General features: G+C 35.7%; 1 protein-coding gene across 11 annotated transcripts in view; it reads right to left on the bottom strand.

Annotated features, from left to right (window-relative positions):
• Positions 1–23594, bottom strand: part of TENM3 (teneurin transmembrane protein 3) — a 410560-nt gene that overhangs the window by 366454 nt on the left and 20512 nt on the right. For 9 of the 11 annotated variants that reach the window (XM_085058723.1, XM_085058722.1, XM_085058727.1 and 6 more), the window contains exon 2: positions 6547–6620. The exons of the other annotated variants lie outside the window; for them this stretch is intronic. The gene's annotated coding sequence lies outside the window, so the exon portion shown is untranslated. The remainder of the gene's footprint in view (positions 1–6546; positions 6621–23594) is intronic. 11 annotated transcript variants of the gene reach the window in all.

Here is a 23594-nt window from a genome sequence, read left to right as displayed (position 1 = left end):
CGACTTGATTTAGCAACTAATACACATTAGAGACAGAGTTCAGTACTTATAGGAAGGTTACGTACAAATACACGTCAGATTCCAATTTTCCTATCTTTTACCATGAATTACTTGTTTCTTCAAGTAGATTTGCACAAAAAAGAATTATTTTAATTAAAGAACACTGCTTTTGATAGTTTAGCTGGTGCTTCTCATGACCTAAAAAGGAACATTTAGTTCACGAGGCATTCACTGATAGCTACACAGGTTTGTTTTACTAATTTAACTCCAAAGATTTTCAATAAGGAGAACCAAGCACTGCATTTGCAAACACCTCACCTTTTATGAGGTTACAAGGGGTCATGAAAATTGCTACTGGATCTTTCTGTACTGAGATTTACGTAAGCTGTTCCTTTGTTCTGCAGATAACTAAGCTCTGTGTGTGAGCAATATTCTGTCTTGAACATTGGCAGTGCACACATAATTGCTAACCTGCTTCCTTGAGTTGAAGCTCATTTTATCCTTGCAGTTGGCCCTTTCTCCACGTTTTCTGCTTCATCTTCCTTGCAAAAAAATCCAGATGTTTTCAAAACCAGATTACAATTTAATAATATTTGCGCAATTTTTAAAAGTGTTCAGAAAGTCTGACTACAAAAAAAAGGGCACCTGGAAAATGACTGAGATTTCACCTCTTCAATAGCATTTTTGCACCCACTTTTTGCAACACATGAATTTAGCCTCTGAAGAGCCAGTAGGCTGCACAAGGCAATAAAAAAAGGTAAGTACTACAACGCCATCACAAAATTATCATTACTTGGAAACCAGACGTGATGTCCCAAGGTGACACTGAAAGTAAAAAGTCAATGGCAGATGTGGCCTGTTCTATCATAGCCCTGCTGTCAGCAGATTCTCTCTAGGAGTAAAGAAACGACGGTGATGTATTATTGCCAACCACGCTCCTTACAAAAAGCAAGCCCCAATCCTTCAAGGTGATCTATGAAGCCAGAGATGCTTTAAGGGAGTATACACGTTCTTCTTGCACTGAAAAATTAACATGCATGAGATCACACTGCAGTCACACGCTTCTTGTAATGTTCTTTGCTGATAATCTTTTAACAATTTTAAAGCTTCCAAGAGAATATGGGTGTTCATCATTAGCTTTATCAACTGTTTATCACTGGTTTTGAAGTGTAGCAGTTAAAAACAGACAAAACAAGCATGACAGAAACCATGAGGAGGAAAGGAAAAGAAGAGCTTTTAGGACAAAACCAAACCAAAGTACTTTTCAAGACACAGCTAAAGCTACCAAGTGAAGATTGAATACTTGCTCATCGCATCTTTTACAGATCCCTAAAGGAAACAATTTACCACTGTCAAACAACACTAAGCAGTCGATGTTAACATCTATATTTAGGCTAACTCTTTTAATTATAAAAGATGATGGCCTTTTTTTTCCCCTGAAATCATCTAACTAATTCATTTTCTGGAGAAGGTTCTTATTACTCAATAGGGTGAAAGTAGTAACATGCCTTTGCCAAGTGAAATTATCACCATATTGGTCAAAGTCAGAAACTTCCCAAAGCATTCTTCTTCTGTCATCTGCCACACCAGAAAAATTAGTGAACTAATGACAATAATAGCTTAATGTGGTCCTGCCAACACAAGGCAGGTCCCATACTGATTTCATGGGAAATAACAGTGATGTACAGGAAACCTTGAGAGACAAATTTCCTAAAGGCAATAACAAGTCCTTGCTATCCTTGGTAACTTTCACAACATCTGGCTCATGATACCTATAAATCACCTTTAAGCAGAAAGCCCCACAAACCAGCCTAAACCTCAGATCCAGAAGACCCTATACCACAGAACAACAGCCTCCCCCTGTTAGTGCCTTATATATGCAGCCCCACATTGAAAATATTCTTTAAAGCTTCACAGTGATGCCTCATTGTAATTACAGCCGTACAAAACAGAACCCATTGATATCCTGTGCTCCCCAGACCACCCGTGTCAGAAACAAAGCCCTGGGGCTTCACATATGCACAACTACCCAGCAAGACAAGCACTGCAGGCTGCAGCCTGCCCAGAGGAGTTAGAATGGACACAGATTCCTATGCAGTCCTGCTGCCTTGAGCACAAGTACTATCATGCATCTGCATTTATATGTTAAAAAAAACCCAGAAATTCTTAGGTACATGAAACTTCTACCACAGTTCCCCACGCAGTCTGAGAGAACTACACGAGTGGTTTTATGCTGCATTGCTTTGTGCAGCCAAAATGAGGATGGATTCAAACCATTGTTGAACACTGTTATGTCCTGATCTCACTCTTTTTTGAGGGTTAAACTGGAGATGCCATAAACCAGTACCTGGAAGTTACAGAATTACACAGAATTGTTACAACTCTACCTGAAGTCATGTAGTTTTTTTTTTGCTTTATTTCAAGTTTTAGATAAGTCAGAATATATGTGAAGACTCAATATATTACTGGAGTATTTAAGAACTTTTATATGGACACAAATAAAAGCCATCCTGGTGAGCCCAAATGACCTGGGGGAAAAAAAAAATCTCTTTGATGCTTAAAAATCTTTCCAAAATCTTTGAGTTTTCATGCAAACAAGGGAAAACAAAGGAATTAAACCATGTATTCCACAGAACATTACAGTAAAGACCAAAAACATATATTTCTTCATTTCTGTACTCTGACATCTCTTCTTACATTCTCTGCAAATACAGCACATCTCAGCAAGATATTTAACCAGGCTAAAAGACACCCTGATTGAAGTTTTGAGAACAAAAGCAGGCTAAAAACATGTTCCACTTTGTATTAAAAACATTCACTTCTGCATTGTCTTATGCAATTCATAACAAATTAAAAAAAAAACAAACAAATTTTTAAGATAGAGAAAATTTCCATTATGTGTGTCTAACATTGGGGTTTTTTTTAAATTAAAAATAGCTTATTTAATTTTCAGTCTGTTTAATGAATCCCATCAGTTATTCATACATTCTTTATCATTCAGTTTGGCTATAAATCAAAGTTATGCTTGAGAACAACAAGGACAAAAAGCAAGAAGGATCAGGAGTACAGTTAGATTTTCTTACACTAACAACTATCATAAATTATTTACTGAACTTCAAAGCTATGGAACTGGTGATGAATATGGTGGGAAAAATAAGATGTGTTTGTTTACCATCAATTATTTATGACATATGATTTACAGTATAAGATGAAGAAAATAATAAAAATGTATTGTGCTCATTTCATTAAAATTTACTGGTCTTTATATCCATTCAGAAATTATGAATGGATTATTTCGTAACTTTTTAATAACAAGAGATGCAAACAACCTGACATGTTAAGAAAAAAAAAAGGATTAAATCCATACTTTGCAGTGAGAAACTTACATCTGTATATGCAAAACATTACTCAAGACTAGGGAAAATGAAATCTTGAATCAAAACAAACTACTTATATAAGCCAACTCAAGCAATAAAACATTTAGAACCTAGAATACAAATGACAGCTGAACTAAATTCAGTTCCAAACCAGACAGATCAAAGAATTAACGCGTCAGTCCCTCTAAGCAAAGCAGGAGCCAAACCAGCTGAGCAGTTAAAGGTCCAGATTTTCTTCTGCTTGGATGTAAATCTGGGATGCCCAACTGTATGGCATGATAGCTGCTGTTTTTAATGTGCCTTAGGTCAGGCGTGGTAAACTTCACACTTCTAACCAGTGCTGTTTGTAATAGATTGGATGAAACACGTTTACAAAAGAATCAATAAATGTAAAGACTGGAAAGAATTAGAGAGGCTTGCAGTCTTGTACCTATTGTCTGGGGGAATTAGATGTCAGTTTGAGCACTAAAACTCCAACAAAGGTTTCCTAGTTTTAATTTACTAGAACACATAATGGGCTATGTAGACGCTGGGAACCACTAGTCTATCCAAATATATTACTTAACAAACAGTTTAATGAACGTTACAAACATTATTATAGCCCTGGCATACTCCTCTTCTGCTCATTCATTCCTACTTTGCAATGTTATCATCAAAGGGCATTTCTTTGTGAGGCTGTTCCACCTAAAGTCTCAGAAGTAAGAAACAATGCAACGTGCTCAAAATATGGATCTAAATAAACTGCAATAAACAGCAATGCTAAAGGCTATATAAATAACTAGTGCTACACAGCTTTCTAGTCCATCTCACACAGACAGCATATATATTTGCAAAACTTAAGCACTTCTACAGGTTAGCTATACTATATCCTAAATATATATATTAAGAAAATTTTCCATTTGTAAACTATTGTATAAAAACAAATGTATAAAAGAAGACAAGTAAATAACTGTAAGACACAGTGGAAAGAAAAAAAAAAACAAAACACCACCACCAGGATGTTCCACAAAAATCAAAAAGACTGGCTGATGTCAGAAAATATAGCCCAAGTCTGGTTTACACATTAAAAAGAATAATAGTATCTTTCCCGAGGATGTTCAATTCTTCAACTAGTACTTGTGAAACAAGATCCATTGTCTTTTCTGATTAAATATTTCACAATTACCTGATTTTTAGACGTCTGCTCAATCTGACTTTAGTTCAAATGTGGAGCCTAAATCAAAAAGGCACAACTTTTGTTTTCCAATAAAATAATTAAGACATAAGGTATAGTTTAACACCATGCTGAACTTCAGGGTTTACCTCTGATGTACACAACACATTTCCTTACATTATCTGATATATAAAGTAGAAAATAAGGAAACCAAGACGAACAAACCCTCCATAAGCTTCTCCAAATAAACCATATGGTCTAGTGTTCCAACAGACAAAATGAAATTTTAAACACACAATAGGATTGTTTAATGCCATATTCCCCTGGGTAAAATTGGATACAGAAGGTTGGATTTCTCCATCCCACATTCCCTCTTCAAACCACAGACTGTTCATGTGCAGCTGATAAGTACAGTATCTCTGAAACTCCCTTTATAACCCAGTGCATACATTGAAACAAATCACTTGAGTGCATTTTTTCCCAGGGAAATGCCTAAAGAACCCAATTTCTGAAGACAGAAATGTATTCTATCACAGGGTTTTGAATAACAAGTTATTGAGTTCTTGTTCTATCATGATGGGAAAGCCTCGCTTGGGACTTTTTGGTTCATTTGACAAGAAGTTGTTATGACTGTAAAGGCAAAGGTATATATCTATCTACATTACAAAGAATGTCCTTGTTACCAAGAAAGACTTTGTCGATATCCCTAACCTCAGACAAAAGAAAGCACAACCAGTATTCATTTTTATGTATTAAATGCTTGCATGCTCAGATGTGAGGAGGTTGGTGTGTCTTGTGTTGTTGCATGCTGAGAGTTTTGGTTTCTGTCCTGTCAGCAACAACCTGTGTGGTTGATGCACTCACACTGCTTCAACTACAACAAAGTGCTGCTACACTACATCTACAGCAACGCATATTTGACATCCTGCTTTCGTCTCATTTAAATCTGCTTTAACAACTTGAGAGCCTTGTCACTTGGACAGCCAAGGTCGTGATTTTTGAAGAAGGTTCACGGCAGGCAAATCCCAAAGGGCTATATGAGTCTCTCTTTGTCCGGTCACATCAAAAGAAAGTTTCAAAAGGGGTTAATCATTGCTTTAAAATAAAACGGAAGTGCATTCCACAACAGAAGCTCCTGTTTATGCTCCTTTGGGCTGCTCATTGTAGAAATCTAGTTGGCAGAAATCAGAATGAAAAGCTTAAAAACAGCTATTTCTAGGAAAAGCTAACTCAGAAAAGGAGAACACTCAAATAATCTTTTGGTATATCCTTAGCCTAGTAAACTGTAGCATTCCATAGTCCAGTAACATATTATGCAGTTCTTTCTTTGAAAAGAAATCTTACTAAAATTTCTATTTCAGCATATTCCCTTATTTCCAGAATAACACAAATATAATTAATTGAGATGTTAAAAAATAGAATCAATAGTTCATTCCCTTGGTAAACCCCTACCTTCCCCAATAAGGAGAGAGTTACTACCACCCTTGTATAACTGAAGAGTGCCCAATTTCTAAAACTGGGGTACAGGGGCTGGCACTCCAATATTTTGAAAGCAAGCAAAACCCATCTTCAGTCAAAGTTTTGTCACTGTGATAAGCTTCAGGGAAATACTCTCCTGGCAAAAAGTGTGATAGACCTTGCCTCAATCAAAAACTAGATTCCCAGATATACTCTCCTATAGAATCCTCTATCATCGTGGTTAAATAACTGAACAAATAGTAAAGTACTTTTTCTGTTGTCAGTGAGAGAGGGAAGAAACATACCTATTTAAAATATCTATTTGCCAGCTAGAGGTGGGGGAAGTAGAAAGTTCTGCAATCCAACAGATGAAGGGGAAAATGTATGTAACATTGTAAAAGGATAAGCACAAATATTATTGGTTATAGATATCCACAGAAACATGAAAACTGTTTTATACATGGTAATGTCAGGTTTCTTAAACACCATTGTTATTTTTCCAGTTTCCTTTCAATTCCCTTCCAGTAGGGTACCAAACAACACTTAATGACAGCTTACCTCTAAAGTTAAAGAAATAGTTGCCTGATTGTTGCCAATGCCTCACAGACTTTCTTTCACCTTGCAATAGACTCCTATGGAAAATAGAAAGCCAATTGTTGAAGCAGAATCAACCAGAAATGTGCTCTTTCTCACTAACACAAAATTACAATCAGGCTACATATATTTTTAAAGTATGTAAGTGTAAGAAGTGCTCTCCTCTGTGAGGAAAACCAAGCAGTCCAGCAAGAGCTGCAGGATGAAAGCAGCTTTGGTTTATGCTCAGGTTCAGGAAAAGAGGAAAAGGGGTCAGTGGACAGCACCAGGAAGATGAAACAGTCTGTTCCTACTTACTAGTTCATCCAAAACCAGTCAGTTTTTACCACAGGCATGGGCAAACACCTGCAGAGGATGCTCAGAGAGGTCATGGGCTCTCCATCCTGCAGGGATTCAAGACTCAGCAGGACACAGCACTGAGCAACCCGATCTAACTAGGCCTGCCAGGAGCTGGTCAAGGAGAATGAGGAAACCTCTGGAGGTCCCTCCAAACCCAAATAATTATTCATATATGATCAGAGAATAATTTATAACTGTAATTATCTTTCAAGTCATACAAACGCTGCATTTGGGCTCACTATACTCCTGCCAGAGCAAGTAGCCTGAAGAATATGGCAGCTTTCATTATCCATGGAAAATAAGCAACAGGCACACAGCAGAAATAAGAAATTTTGGAATTTTCTGATACTAACACCCAGCGAGGTAACAGGTTCCAGGAAACCTGAGATATACTATTTTTTTTTAATATAAGAATTATTTATCATATATTTATATTTAAATATAATTATATAAATATATTTTATATATATAATATTTATATATAATATTAAATATTTTCCAATTATTTATCATTTAATTTTTGCATATTACAAAAGAAACAATTCAAGCCTTGTTCTGTCACTTTCTACAGGAAGTTTCCAAGCTAGTATAAAAGCAGATTGATTGCTTTGTCCAATTATAAATTTTAGAGTGTTATTAAATACCACTTCAGAAAATGTTTCCATATTTTAGGTACCCCTGTGAAAAATCTCATTTTTCTCCTCCTATATGAACCTCCATGTAGCATGTAGTTCTGCTGTAAATCTTTATTCACAAGTAGATTTTATATCAACATATTTCCAGTGTTAATCTAGACTAGAAATGCAAAGAAAAAGCAACATGCATCTAGCAGACAATACCTTAAATTTAGCACTAACATGAGAAATTTTTCTTTCCACAAAATTAAACCTGTCAGTACACACCTGCTCATGAAGAAGGAAACAACTCAGTATTCGAGCAACTTCTATTTACCTTTCAAAACAAAAGTCTAGGCTTACTACACTCATCTCCAGCACAGGAATCATTATCATAAACTATCTCTTGATTCATGAGCATCACAGCAGGCAAGACATTACTTTTTCCCACTCTGCATTTGCAGCTGATTTTTCCACGTTTACGCTGTTTGGATAGACAAGTAATGCAGCACATTCACCTGCAGACCCCTTCAGAAGCACACCTGACACTGCTTTACTTTAAATACTTGCTGCAACTACCTGCATGGGACGCTTTCTACACACAGATCCATAAGAACATACTGCTGTTAAGACATTAATATAGTTTAGCCTATTTGAGATACTTCTGAATGCTGATGCCCAAGCCATTTATCATACTACACACGGTACTGGTACATCTAATCAATAGTATTTGTAACTTAGCAAGACTGAAAAAGCAAGCCTGCAGTCCAGATCAACAAACACATGGCTTGCAAGCATTTGCACATTGAGTTATGGAGGATGAAAACCAAGAATTTTTTTTGCTAATGATGCATTAACAAAGCTATTCTATTTGTTAAATGCCATGCAGCCCACACAGCATTAATTAGTGCAATGCTCGTCTGAATTGACGTCATTTACGTAAGACAAGTACCATAACTTCATAAGGGCCTAACTAAAATTTTAGTGCATTTTCTCGAGCAAAATGGCACATTCTATTTTTGTCAATTACACATACTTAAAAGAAGGAAGCAAATTAAAACAAAATAGCAGGGGAAAAAGTAATCTTATCATTACCTTTAGAATGTTCAGGTAGTTTCTGTGCTATAGAAACCACATATACAAAATGCCAGATTTTCTTTAATTATTTTTCTCCTAATTACATAGTTAAACCAGCCAAGAGACCCTGTGTTGGTAGCTATCCTAAGGAACCCATTTCAGCTCTTGACACAAAATACAACACACTAGGACATTTAGCAAAAATTCAATCATACTAAAAGACATTGCAGCTAAAAATATTAACTTTTCTCATTTCTGTTCCCATTTGACAGCTTTGTCAGCATTTTAAAGAATCAAGCAGATTGTCCTTATTTTACTGTTTCTCAAAATGTAAAAAACAGTTACTAAATGAGCAAAACCACTTGCTTGCAACCCAAAGTGATCCACAAATCCCAACAACCCTTCAGATAAAGTAGTTCTGTCAGAAGCATGAAAATGACTTTTTTTAGTGGTTATCATATTTTCTGATTTGCAGCTTATCACTGTTTATTCTTCCGCTACCAGAAAACACCCAAACCTTGGTCTTATCTGTTAGTCCTACTGTATAATTTACTGCCACGAAGATAAAACCTCATAGTTGATCTACTCCCATCTCTAGCTTACAGCTACAGTTCCTTATCGCACAGCTCTATACAGCTTAAAGACTCAATGTATACCACAGCAGCAGCACAAATCAGTTACCTACTATGATATCAACTACTAGATTTTTCTACCTAAGAATTCCAAAACCCCTTCCTCAACTTGGATACTGGTTATTCTACATTACAGCTAAGCAATAGAAAGAAAGGTTATTCATTAGTTACCCTGACCTATGTTTTCAGTAATTGATTCTGGGAGGCCATGTGAGATCATGTGAAGTATGGGGATTTTTTTGGTTTTGGTGGGGTTTTTCTTGGTTTTTGTTTGTTTGCTTGGTTGTTTTGGTTTTTGCTGGATTTTTCATTGTGGGAGAGGTAAGTGTGGGGTTTTTTTCAGTTTGGTTTTTTGAGTGCTTTGGTTTTCAATTAGACCTTTTCCTTTACAGATAAAAATAATTGTTTAAGCATGGCTGCAGTTTTTCCAGCCCATATCAACACCTTTTAGTCTCTTACACTGTTATTTGTAATATCATTTTTTCCTATAAATGCTTCTTCTTCCTCTCTGGGGCATGTCAGTGAGTATTTTTTTTTTCCCCCAATATACCTCTTCTCACAATGCATCAAAAGGAGAAATCTAAAAGTAGTTATCTAACATACATATAGTTATCGGAAGTCGGTTTAAGCTTAGTGTGTTGTTTTAGAAGTTTAATACTGACTGGGATCAAATAGGAAAGCTATTTGTATTTCCAGTCACTGAAATAAAGCACCAATAAGAAACAACTGTAAGACAAATTTCTGATTGCAAGGACTGAGGTGTTAAACATAAATTTAACTACATAAATTACATCCAAAATAGCAAACTACTAATTCCTATTCAATTTATGGAATTGTGCTATATACCTCACACCATTTTACCCTTAAATTTGTATACAAAGCAGCAAAATAAAAAGCACGAAACCAAAATTAAAAAAAAATTGTCATTGCAACTATATTCTTCTGAAGGAATTCTTGATATCATTGGGATAGATAACACTAAAAACACACACAAATATTTATCTTCCACAAGCATCAGAGCACTTTAGCAGGACTGGGACCATTTCTATTACATAAATGGAAAAACCAGGGTCAAAGCTAATTTTCATAAACTCAGCAGCAGGCATGAAAAGAATCAAAGTCCACAATTACAATATCTTTACTGTATTCTACAGAGAAAATGTAATATCTTTAAATGTTAATTAACTGTTTGATTTGTAATATTAATATTGATTTCAGGTGAAGCATGCTTAACTTTATCCTAATCACTAGCAAACACTGAACAGGCTGATATTTAATATTCCTTTCCATGCACCTCAAAACTGAGAATGTGCTAGATGTAAGTAATACAGTATCTTGAAATTGTGTACCCTGCTTTACAGAAGACAAAAACAGAATTGGTTTTATATAAATCTAACATTACCCATATCTATCTGAAAGGTCTAACATCTGTTACTAGTTCAGTGAAAGTACAGAATAAACAAGCTGCCCAGTACATCTCGGGGTGTGTTTATATCATCATGAAAACAATTTAAAATTGGAAAAAATGTTTATTTACACCATCAATATTCTATTCTTGACTTTTTTTCTTATCTGTAATTTTTTCTTTTAAAGCACCTTAGAATGTTTTTGAACAGCTGGTTCATTCTCTTGGCTGTCTTTGATATCTACATATTTGGAATTTCAGACCCAGAATTTTTCAATGGTATCCCCATTTAATTGACACATTTTAGTTTTAAATCAACTTACCAAAGAAACATGACTACCTCACATTAACTACATTAACTACACAGTAGCAGCATGTTAGGCTAGACTAATTATTCCAGTTATCTTAGGGTTTACAGCTCAGACAGATTATTAACTCCTGATGAAATCGCCCATTTTCTTGCAGCAGCACATACTGAAAGCATTGCTGTTTTTTAAAAGGAAGACATACAAAATATTTTTGTGCATTTGCCATAGGCAAATAGTATTTTCTTCTGGACAATTTGATCTTGCACTGTAAATTGGACACACAGCGCATGTTTCACTCACAGATCAATTCAGTAAACAACAGCAAGAAATTTTCTGAAAGGGAAGGATTTTGCTTTAAGATCTTCCATACCATTTTTTTCACTTACTTGGTCAGAGAAGACAACTGGACACTTACAGCATGTGACATATTTCATTGCTCTCCTCCTTTCGAAGGGTACAGAGCTGTCATGCCATGGGGAAGAGCAATAATGGAACTGGAGCCAAGAAGCACTTTGTCTTTGGGAGACCACTCAGAAAACATTAACTATCCAGCAATGGCTAAGAGGTCTTTGTTGTCTCGGTAAAACTGAAAGCATTTTTACTATCTGAGACTTCACTCAAACTCTGACCTTATGTTCTGAAAGTCAGAACCACCTGCATGACTCAGTAGCTTTGGTCAGGTTCACGATACAGCTTTTGCAGTGGATCACTTCAAGGATGTAAAACATTTTCTGGTCAAAAACTCAAGTGGTTGTGGGCTGTACTGTTTATTCTGCTGTAACATCAATTTAAGCCTTATTACTTTCTATTAACAACTGAAAATGACTACACACATATAAGCATATTTACACACACATATGTAAATATGAACATGGTACTTGGCTCAAGCAACCACTTGGCTCAAGTAACCATTCAAACAATTGTCACTGATTAAACAAATCATTGTGGCATGCACTCTAGTTTCATTTTTAAACCTTTTAGTATTCATTTTCATGAAAGACACGGAAGTAGGCTTTTACTGAATACATAAAGGATAACAACCAAAAAAAAAAAAAAGTCCACACAGCAGTCTGCTTTATTCCACACGATTGACTAATTCTCGATACAAAAGCATGATTGAGGTGTTAGTGAATTCAGAAACACAGCTTTCCAATAAGAAAAGAAATTAAAATTAAAAAGAGCAGTGAAGAGAAGTGTTTAAGAACTGGAAAGTGATAAAAAGCTCTTATAACCAGATATTCCACAGTCTTAACTGCAAGCCTGCCTTAGTTACCTGTAACCACATGTAATCATTAGCATTGTGAAATTTTATGTATAGAAACAGAGCAGTAGTGTCTTAATGCATAGCAGTGCTAAATACACCAAAATTAAACACCGACAGAAAATTCTGAGATTGTGTCAGAAGGTTTTCTAATAGCATAAAAAATACTATGAATAGTGGTATTTGTATAATCTAAGGAATTATACAGGTAATGAAAATAAGGCAGTTTGTTCTAAAACAGCTTTAAAGGAATATGATAAAGGCTCCTCTTTGACCTCCCAAAAAAGATAACAGCACACACAGAAACAATTTCATACCCAGTCCTCCTAAAAAGAAAACCAAACCAAACCAACAAACCCAAACACTAAACAACCTATCACAAACAATTTTAGTCTCTTCAAAAAGCTCCTTAAAAAACTTGCCTAGTGAGGGTAAACAGTGAAAAGCGTTATATCACTCAACACTTTCTATTCCAAACCACGGACCACACATTATTTTTTCACTCATTTGATATTTTATCTGGTCACTTCCTGCATCCTCCCACCTGCTCCTGCACAAATCTTGTTTAATAGCTGATCTCTGTTGTCAAGGCATGGGTGACATTCTAAAGGACCAAAGGCTGAAACAGGGAATATCAAGTACATCCCTCTTACTAGTTGTTAAAGTCTTTTCAGCTGTAAAGGGGTTGATATCCATGCACTTTCACTACATCTGAAAAAAAATATTTTAACTTATAGTAAAATAAGACCCAGACTTGTGCAGCAGAGAGAAAAATCCAGCTATTTTTTGCCATGTGAGTCATGCAGCAGATTCAGCTTTTAATCTCAGATCATTACTACCCCTGAACTTAGCCCATGCAAAACAAGACACAGAAAATAACCAAATTATTTCAACAGAACATAGCTACCCAATTTTGAATTTTGAAAGTCTTCTTGAAGGCAGTTTTCCACTCTCTTGCAATATTCCATCACTGTTACACCAATATTTAAAATTTGCAGTCCATTGTCATTGTGATGATTTTTTTTTTCTGTGGCAGCCTCACACACTCTGCCTTTAAATATCTATTTCTTATATTCCATCCATGAAAAACCAGATGAATTCAAGGTCCTACTTGGGACCCACGACTTCCAGCTTCACCCCTTCCTCGGTACTTGCTACACAGCATCAACACCAGCCAAGAAAAACAGGAACAGCCCAACCTCCCTCAGCTTGGCTGCTACTAGGATTTCTCTATTAGAAAGTTCCATGTTTTCTTCATCGCAAAATACTTATTCTCAGAGTAATGTAAGCTCAATTTTCTTCCACTGCCACATTGTTGAGTCTGCTCTTGACACAGGTGGGCATTTTTTCAGTTCCCAGGTATCTCTAGGACCTTCTTGTCTTATCCAAAATACAACACAAATCTCCTCCATAACCAGGCTAAAGAAAATGTCAAAACTGACAGGATGACTCATACATTAAAAAAAAGGGTGGGGGGAGGAAGTTTTCATGCCTTATTAATATATATATAAAAAAACCCTTGTAATTACTGAGTTTTGTGCAGCACAAAGGAAGAATCAAGTATTGTTACACAGTCTGCTAAGCAATTTTTATATCACCAAAACTGCAACGCGCTACAATAAATTTTATTTAAAGCTTTTTTTTTTTTTGACAGATAAGTAGTCAATACAGACCATTTTGAATGTTATTAATTTAAATCAAATACATCACAAAATCTACCTTTTAACAAGAATTCCTACATTGGAAATAAAATTTGTTTTACAGATTGAAACACAACCACTTAAAAATGCCTTAATTTGTATACTTTATCTGTGTGCATTTCAGCCCTTTAAAACAGATCATTTTTGTACTGCAGTCCTAATTGGCTGTTGTCAGTTCTATATATAAGCTTCCTGCTTATAATGTATTTATGTCCTTTCAAGTGGTTAAATTAGGGATCCTGCTCTACAGTACTCACACTTAAAACTGTTTCATGATTTCCAGTATTAGTGCTAATGTCTAAAAAGAAAAAGACAGAAAACAAACCCCGAAAAATCCCACACACAGAAGAAAAAAACCCCAGAAAATAGAATACTTTAATAGCCCCTTCCCTTATTATTTATATTACATTATTTATAAAAACAACAAAAAAAACCATCATCTCTTAAACTTTACATGCCACACAATCAAGCAATAATAAACAAAAGAAATTAGTTCCTGAACTTTAAGGTATTTCTGTCAAGTTCCAAATATTTAGAGAGCAAATCTGATTTCTGTTAAATATGATTCTTTTAGCTAAACTCAAACCACAAAATATTTGGTCAAACAGATGTATTTTTTTGAGTCGTAACTATCTTTCTCTTGAGGTTCTTACTGAAGACTTTTCCACTTCATGAAATCAGACTAAAGGTATCTAGGACTCTGCGCCAGATGAACAACAAAAAGCTCCCCTTCTCCTCAAACATCTATGACCCATTTATTCCTAGCATTTCCTTCCTTTTAACCTTTAGCCAAAATGGTTTATCTTTTCCTCTCTGTTCAATATATTTAAAATGACCAAATTTTGGCCAAGTCCTTTTCCTCAGGCTAATCTTCACAAGCTTAATCATCTCTCAAACACTCTACAGCAGTTATTTTCAACTAGTTGAACTCAGAATTTCTTCCTTTTAACTTACACATTAGTGAAATACAACAAAAAAAGTGCATCTCTTCAAAGTTCATTTTGAAACCAGAACTGTGATATATTTCAGCAGCAGCAAAATACCATTGCACAAATAAATTTCCAAGAGTATTAAAACTATTTTTTTTATTTTTGTCAGTTACTATCTCAGTTTTCTGAAATGGCACTGACCATGCTCTCAGTACTCACCTTCTGTTAACACACTATCAGCTACTTGTAACTGGGTTTTTTTTCAGAGAAGGTTTGCAAACCAAGATGAGTCAGGTAAGCTTCAACCAGCATTGACTGGGAATGATAGAAGAGTAAAGTGTCACTATTATATAAAACACTGACAGTCATATACTAATTCTCATGACAGATGGTGACATTGTGATTGGCAGGTGGCAGTGAAGAAAGGACCTCAGTGTTAACAGAAGATAATGGAAAACTTCATAGACCATGTGTGCAGAAGATGCTGGCCAAAGCTGGTGTAAAGCCATGACCATCACGTACTGGAAACCTTCCACCACCGTCCATGCCAACCGCTCTAGACAACTCTTTACAGAAGCCACTGGCAAAGGGGAATTATTTGGACACGCTGGGCCCCTGACTACTGAAAGTAGTGTGATACAACCAGCACTGAACTGTGGGCCAGGTGGTGAGCTTTGAAAGGCAAAGCATCCCTCCTGCCTTGGACACAAGAGGTCCATTACCATCAAATCTTGACCTGCACGATAAATTCAACACTTCCTCTTAAAAAGATCGCTGCTTGCTCCTTGCTTGCTAACTGTAATGAAAACATTAAGATCCTAAACGTTTACTTTGTCATTCTGACATTTTTGGTACTGACAGGACATTTTAGAGAAAAGGCAGCTCCTTCTTGAAGGGCTTTCCCTTTCAGTAACTTTAAAATCGAGGAAAGAGCACAGAAATTTCTTTAGTATTTATCTTTGACATAATACTTTGAGATATCTTTGGTGCAGCTAAACAAGAAAAAAACCAAATCTACAGAATACCACTCCAATATCCTCTATGCTTTCCAGTCTACACCATGGTGAACCATAAATTAGTGAGCAGCAAGATGTCCTATCGTAACAATTCCACCTAATAAATATTTCTATTTCACAGTAGACACTGAATTTTTATTCCAATCCAAAACTTTTTATTTTTATTTCTGTTATTTCCTTGTCACTATTATGCAACCTTTTAAGTATTGCTTTTAATATTTCAACTTCACACTTCTGTATTTAGAAACATTCATCTCTTTTCATAATCTGTCTTAAAATTTTAATTTTTTCTTAGACCAATCAATTACTGTAATAGAGGAACAAGACCCAATCTGGCACCAATTTGATTCAATTATCTTCCCCATATTAGACCCGATTAGCTGTTACATCTAATAATTTCTATGCTCCCTTCTTTTTGAAAACTTTGAGTATAACTCCACTGGTTACATATCTCAGATTTTACAATAAAATGTGGATAAATAATCTGTAGAACAAAATAGAGTGTTCTTAAGCTATTCCTAATGAATCTCTGCTTAATTCATACGTGCTGGGCACAAAAATATCTTGGAATTCTAAAGAAAACATAGCAAAATTTTCTGAATTTCATGGAAAGAGCCCGTAACTTACAAGGTGAAAAAGATAACTCAGGGTCAAAAAACAGCAACAGAAAACTGTGATTTTTGCGTGCACATGATTGAAATATCTAGAAGATTAAAAACTGCAAGTCATATGACCTTTATCAACAGGAGAATTTAGAAATGGTAACAAAATGCAATTACCATAATTTTTTAAGTCACTGAATGACTACACACAATACCATTGCCTACTAAGACCAAGAATAATCTCATATCAACAGCTTATTAATACAGGACTCCAGTCTAAACAAATATTTAAAGATGTGAATTACATAAAGTCCAGGGAACATTTGCTCATTAGAGAAATCAAGCAGTGATATCCTATGTAAATACCAAGAATATTATACATCTAAGTTCTAAAGTCAACTGATCATTCAAACAATGTGTTCTCATGCAAAAAAATCCAAAAAGTAGCAGAGAGGAATACTGGAAAAATAATGCTCTTCTAATACATTCATACTAAGCTACATTATTCAAAGGAACTTGTGATAAAAAAGGTATTCTAAAATCTGTCTCTTTTACCTGATCATCTTTATTTTCATAATGGTCTGTACTTTGTTTACTCACTGCTCAAGTGCTATCAGGCAGGAGAGCTCGTATACCGCCTCTTGCCAAAATAATCACTAACAATACCTTCTGTCAGCAAATTCAGCTGTGTGAATATTTTCAACACACAGTCAAAGCAGGGTTCACTATTTTTGTAGTGGCTCCTTTCACTCCTAAGTGAGCCACATCCTGTGACCCACTTTCAACAATATTGAGAAGGACTCTAGTAAAAAACAATGCCAAGTTGTAAAAGTTGGAAATTGGAGTTATCAGAAAAGGCCAAACCAACCTAACACACAAACAAAAAAATCCAGAGTTTGATATGCTTGACAAAAATAACAGGAAATTTATTTTTTGGATTTTGCTATCAGTAGTTTTGAACTACATTTAGAAAATGAAACTCAGTGTTTTCATTGAGTGTCAATGCTTTCAGAGTGAGAACTTGGCATAACAGAACAACATTGATGCAATCCAGGCAAGTCTGTTCTATGTGCTGCGGAAAGTATTTATAATTCTAGCAATGTACTGTCATACCACATATACACAATGAAATTTTCATCCTGATATTAAATCTACACTCATACCCTTCAAGTAGGAACACACTTTTACAAATACTGTTCTATCTTCAGTTTTTTTTTTCGCAAAGACCAAAGATCTCTAAAGCGTCCCTTGGTGAACCAAAACACCCTTGCAATATTCTTCAGTTATCATTGCAAGAAGGTGCATCATTAACTCAAATTCAGTAAAATCCAAGCCCATGCACTACTGACCTGCTGAGGTTTTGGTTCACCTTGGCTGTACATTCCAAGTGGGTTTGACTGAGCAGGCATTATGTAAATGGATGGACTTAAATAAAAGCCAGCCCTCATGTATTATCCAAGGCCTGGGGTGCTTTCAGAGTAGGCTGGAGACAATCCCAGACACCTGGCTTTTGAAAGACCACCGAGGGAATATGTAAGGGGAGAGGGGGAGCGAAGGTCAGTAAAAGCAGCCTGAAATAAAATCTAACTAAATTCAAGCCTGTTTTAAAGCATCTGGGTCAGCAGCCTTGGAAGCTTCTTTATAGTTATCAGATGCTGAAATATGCTTTTCTATCTTAAGGATACAAAATGCTTTCCAAAGCAATTCATATTACATGCTTCAGGATTCAGCAAGGCGTACTACCTGGAAACAAGATGTTTTTAACTATAGGTTCAGAGCGCATTTTGTCTTGGCAGCTTCAAGGTTTACAGTCCCTCTGGAAAAGTGTCAAAAGCAACTGTGCCATTCAAATTGGAGAGATGCAAATCTAAAGAGCACAAACTTGGCTATCAGATGGAAAAGCTACTGCCCTATAATCATGAACAACCAGGGGTTTAAGCCAGGCTGGGCAAAAGAAAAAACATCAATATAACCAGCTATCCAATACTTTGTTTCATTCAACTGTCTCTTCTGTCTTCCCACACTACAGCCTAAAGTAGGCTCTCCAGAAACTGCCCATAAAAGAATTCAAGAGAAAATCAGTTCAATCTTTTTTTTCTTCTCTTTTGACGATTTGTTTTCTTTGTAATTTTTTTTTAGGTACTTTTCTTGAAACTCCTTAAGTAGGAGCAGAAAGAACATTTGTCTTTTCTTCTTTCCATGATTTTCTTTGCCTCAAATTTATTATATAGTCTCCTTATCTATTTGCTTCTGCATGTCACTTCCCTTCCACAGAACTGATTTTCAGTTCTTTATCCCTTTTTGATAAATTCCTGACTCTTCCTTTCTCCCAATCCTTTTGCTCTTGTCTGCATCCGATGGGGAATGTGTAGAAGGCTAAGTGAGAAGACATTTGCTGTCCTGTTTGATTCTCCCCTCTGGCAGCTCTGGGGAAGCAGCCAGTGGCCACACATGTCACTCCTGACCAACAAGCCATCCAGCACCCTGGCAGCTCTGTGTCTATCACAGCATCTGCTGCCTCCCAAATTGCTGACCCAAAGCCAACAACTCCAAAACCAAAGAAAGGGTAAGTGAGAAGCTACTGTGAGGAGAGAGTGTTAATGTCAATAAAGCTTTTGGAAGCCTATCAGGACCATCTGATGCTCTGCCATCCATCAACTTGCTATGGGAAAAGGGTGCCACCTGGTGCCCACTCCATCTTCCTCTGGCCAGTCACCTAACCTGCTCCTCTGGCTTTTCTGTCCATTGCTCTCCAGAAGTTCACCTACTTTTCTACTACGAGTCCTCAAAATTTAACACATTCCTATACTCTCAATCTCATGCAAGTTTTAACGGACCTTGAAATGTTTTCAACTTATTGTACGCTGAAGGAACAACAAGAATGCAAGTAATGTCCCAAACCTAACCCATACACCTGAACAAGTCACCAAGTAGCAAATGTTTACTTTTCTTACACAACAGGGACCCCCACTTAAATCAACCTGATACTTCTTGCTCAATAATTAATTATAGGCCAGGATCCTCAAAAGACAGGACAAGAGGAAATAAATCCACTAGATCTCCACTCCAGAAAACCTGTTTAAAAAATTATGCATTTTTCCCATTATTTTGCTCTTGGTCGCTACTACACTACATCCAGTTAAACAGCCGTTTTATCTCCTACGATGCTGCTCATAGCTACCCCAACACCAATGAAAACAAAAGTAGTTATATTCTGATTCTTTGAGGTAGGTATTCAGTAATTTATTGTCTGTGCAGGATGCTTTACCTTGTAACTGCATAAAATATAAGGATCAGTAGAGTTTGTCAGTGTTTAGCAAAGTAAAAAGTAGGATTTTTTGGGTTTTGGTGGGTGTTGTTTGTTTAGGGGGTTTTTTGTTTGTTTTGCTTGTTTGGCTTTTTTGGTTTTGTTTTTATTTTTGGTTTTTTTTGTATCTGCCGTGAATAAGAACCCTAAAGGAAGTGCCCTGACTGGCTGAAAGACCCTCTGAGACTGCGTCTCAGTTGGGGAAGAAATACTTCCCCTCATATTTTCCCTTTTCTTATTTTAAGTACACAGCTGAAATTCAGCTTTATGAGATGTGAATGCTCTCTATTATTCTAGACGTTCACATCTCTCTGCTTTCCTTGTCAGCTCAGTGGCTGCAGCCTAGAAAATGTGCACAGGCTCCAGCAATTGGCAACTTTCATCTTCTGAAGCTGTTTAGTACTAAATACAATATTCATAGGTCTGGGTGAAACAAGTTAAAGGAACAAAAATAAAACCCTCCCTATTACTTATTGCAAAATGGAATTCATACTTCATTTGTCACACTGAATTGAATCACTTTTTATTTTAGGACTCCTTTCAATTTAAAGACAAAACATTTCCAAGTATTTATTTGCACTTGGACTAGTTTTTGATGTAGAGCAGCTGGATATTTTGTGCCATTTCTACATCCATCTTCAACTACAGCATCTTGAGTGATAATGGGAATATATTTGAGTTGTTTTTATTATTACATTTGGGTTGCAAATGAACTTCAACCCATCGATGCCTAAAGAGTGCTGTTTTAAGACAAGGTTTAAAGTAGACTAGAAGTAAAAAAGAAATACATATATACCACTTAATTATCAGGAAGATAATTTTCCCTTTTGTTTTGATAATTCAAATATTTTTAGGTTAGTTTCATTCGGGAAAAAAAAAAAAGAAATCACCATGAAAAGATGTATTCTCCATACTGTTAGTCTAGAGATTAACTTATTGTTATTGAAGCTTACAATAGCCTTTCACTGAGGCCTCAGTATAATGCTTTTTAGCATGTGGGCATGTGCAAATAAAACATTTTCAAGTTGCTACCCAACTGTGTTCTCTGTTTTAAGCTTTTAATTCTGCATTATGCACACATTCACATGCACATATTTATGTGCACACTTACATAGAGTATATAATTACATATGATACCTGTATACTTCAGTATTTATACACACACAATTATGCATGTAATAATACTACAACAAATACATACTTGTTCTTACAAGAGACTTCAAAAATATGTAAGATAACATCAGTATGATTGCTCTGAAAAAAAAAAAAAAAAGAAACAGAACTAAGAACTGTACCCTAATCATTGTTGTAAAATGGAAACCCTAGAAGGGAAAGTGACAAGTTAACTCACATGATATGCCTGCTAAATTTAACAGAAATATCTACATTTTTTGAGTTTTATAGGGCAGGTAATTGCAAAAGCAGAGAAGGAACTGAAAATCCTATTCATTAAAGATGAGGCAATTTCGTCCTAGGCTAAAGTACATATTCCTTTTTAAATGTAAATGTTTGAGTATCTCTTTTCTGGTTGTGAAGTCATTTATCTCTCTCAATCAGACCACAGAGTTTTAAAAAGACAAATATCCATCAAGTAAAAGGCTGTTGACTGTTCAATTCCTTAAAAAGTGCCTCCATGCTCTGATTAGTCATCATTTCCTGACCTGCAGGCTGATGAAACGATGAGCAGAGAACAAGGTGAGCCCTTTTATGGAGGAAACCTATAACAACCTTAAAATTAATAATATAGGTGAAATTTAATTTAGAACATTACTAGCAAGCACGATTGTAAACCACTGCTAGCAAAATACAAGCTGGTTAGACTGAAAGTGAGAACAGAAGCTCTGCTCCCCATTACTCCACTGCAGCTAATAACATGCCAGACTCTGCATTTATCTATTGCTTTAATGCTGTTCCCATAAGAAAATCCACAGGAAGAGCTGACAGAAGATTCCTTGTCAGAGTAACTTCTTTAGAAATGGCAGCCAGCCACATCCAAAATATAGAAGATCAGATATTGTTAAAAAAATACTCATGAATCATTATAACACCCTTTAATAGGCAGTAATATTTGTGTGTAAATTATGAGATTTACTATATATACATTGGTTAAAACTGAAGTATTACTATTTATACACAAACAATTCCCAGTTACATCTTACAAAAGGTAGACCTTTAAAATAATTTTAAAATAAAAATTAAAAGACACTAAAAACCAAACCAGCAAATACTATGTTCACGAAGGAAACACAGATCACTGATTTTTTTCAAAACCATACAGAAGTTCCAAGTCAAATATAAAACAGTTTTGATATACCTTCTTAATGCAATGTATAACAAGCATCAGTGAAAACACTGCTTCAGTCACTTAAAGATTTACATAGTCTGTAATATGGTTGACTAATAAGATTCTATTACAGCTACTCATTGAATACTTCTAAGAGGGTTTCTTTTTTTTAACTTGGAATAAGATCAAAATGCTTGCAGATTTCAGATTGCTATTAGACAAAATAATTATATGCTAAACTAATTACAACTAAAGCAAAATCTGACTTACAACTAATTAAGTTTTATTGCATGAAAATAAAGCATAGTCCTTATTTAACACAGGGCACAGCTATAAATGTTTACAAACTCACCAGTCTGTGTATTTATTTCCAGTAAAATGCCTAGATCACACTGACAAAGTTGGAATGTGGCATGATTTGGACACCCATAGCTCACTTAATAAAGTCATTCATATACAAGACAATAAAAATCAGATCAACATTCCTAAAATTATTGCTCATTTAGAAATGCTAAGAAGCAATTCTAAATGAGAAAGTCTCCATTAACATCCTATTTCATTTTCATGTAGTTCTTCATTGAGTTTTACAACATGGATCAGGTTTAAATTTCATGAGTAGATAAGTAACTTACAAGCTTAAGTTCAATTATCAAGGCTTACAGCTAGATCTTTTTAAAAAGCCTATTCAGACCTATAAAAATGCTGACAGGCAGCTTCCACTGAATATGAAGTTAGATATTTCAGTTTAAAATCCCATTATATGACCAGCTACTATATGGCAACAGTATTTTTAACTTTAGCAGAACACTAGCATGCTTGTACAAGTCTAAGTAAATAATCACTGCTTTACCACTCTTTTAGAAGAGAGCAAAGCAAGAAGATATAGACATCAGGAAGGAAGGGTGAATATAACCTCAAAGAACACAGAAAACAGAGGTCAAAAGAGCCAGGTGAAACCACCAGACACCAAAGTTAAGCAGGAACAGACTACAGCTTTCTTCTGGTTCTACTGACCCTTTCCAGAATGCTGAAGCTCTCGTTCTCTTGTTACTATTACCAAGCCATTTCTGCCGAGTCCATACCTCTGCTCATTTTTTCCTGCCCTTCTCCCCTTAGGAACCAAGGGCACTCCTACCATACCACTGGCTCGGGTGCTTGTTGATCTTCTCACAAAATCCCAGAATTTTCAACAAATGCTGCGTAATTCAGAGATCTTCCTAACATAAAGATTTCATTAAACAACAATAATAATAAAGCAGCAAATATCCTTTGAAAATATAAAGATGATCTTAAAGGCTCAAAACCTAAGAGCAAACAAAACTGTCATGTGCTCCATGTGTAAAATGGCTGAAGCTGTCCACCCCTTCAAATCACACACATCTAAAATCAGCTTCCCACCATAAATATCTTATTTATATAAATGTTCTAGGCCACAAAAAGTATAAAAGCATGTTGCCTTCCCCCCATCATGTAAAACTTCTCATCAGACTGCTCAAAGAGAAAACAGAAGGGAATGGGCTAGCAATTAAGCAATCTCA

This window comes from Lichenostomus cassidix, chromosome 4, assembly GCF_008360975.1.
Source record: "Lichenostomus cassidix isolate B80296 chromosome 4, HeHo_3.0, whole genome shotgun sequence".
Taxonomy (NCBI): Eukaryota; Metazoa; Chordata; class Aves; order Passeriformes; family Meliphagidae; genus Lichenostomus; species Lichenostomus cassidix.
Note: the sequence above shows the minus strand (reverse complement) of the source record. Positions and strands in the feature narration are given on the sequence as shown.